The following is a 466-nucleotide window of genomic DNA, read 5'->3' on the forward strand; positions in this document are numbered from 1 at the left end:
ATCATTTAGGAGTTATTGGCCGTGCTGTTGCTGAACTTACAGAACTGATCGCAGTCTGTGCCTCTTACAGTACAGAGCCTGCAGCCGGCAATTACAGGAATTGCACTGTTCACTGCTTATTTGCAACACCCATGCTCACCTATTTCAGTACCGCTGACTCTATTGCTAATTATCTCAGGGTTTCGTCTCAACATACAACCGTTCTTGATTGCCACACACTGAGTATAGTTTGTTTTAAAATAATGATTCATTATGTTAAATGTCTTCACTTATTTTTCAATTATCCAAAGATATTTAGCAAAGTTGTACTTTATGTTGTGATTAATGTTCTGGTATTAAAAGTAACAGCCCGTAAAGTTGAACTAAACCATTTTACAAGTTTAAATGAGCACATAAGGCCCTTAAAAACACACACACACACACACACACACACACACACACACACACACACACACACACATTTTAC

At 38.0% G+C, this 466-nt stretch overlaps 1 protein-coding gene across 1 annotated transcript in view; it reads right to left on the minus strand.

The window, feature by feature from the left end:
* Positions 1-466, minus strand: part of DRC1 (dynein regulatory complex subunit 1) — a 32,796-nt gene that overhangs the window by 17,555 nt on the left and 14,775 nt on the right. The window lies entirely within an intron of this gene.

The sequence above is a fragment of the Myotis brandtii genome, unplaced genomic scaffold (genome assembly GCF_000412655.1).
Source record: "Myotis brandtii unplaced genomic scaffold, ASM41265v1 scaffold454, whole genome shotgun sequence".
In the NCBI taxonomy this organism is placed as follows: Eukaryota; Metazoa; Chordata; class Mammalia; order Chiroptera; family Vespertilionidae; genus Myotis; species Myotis brandtii.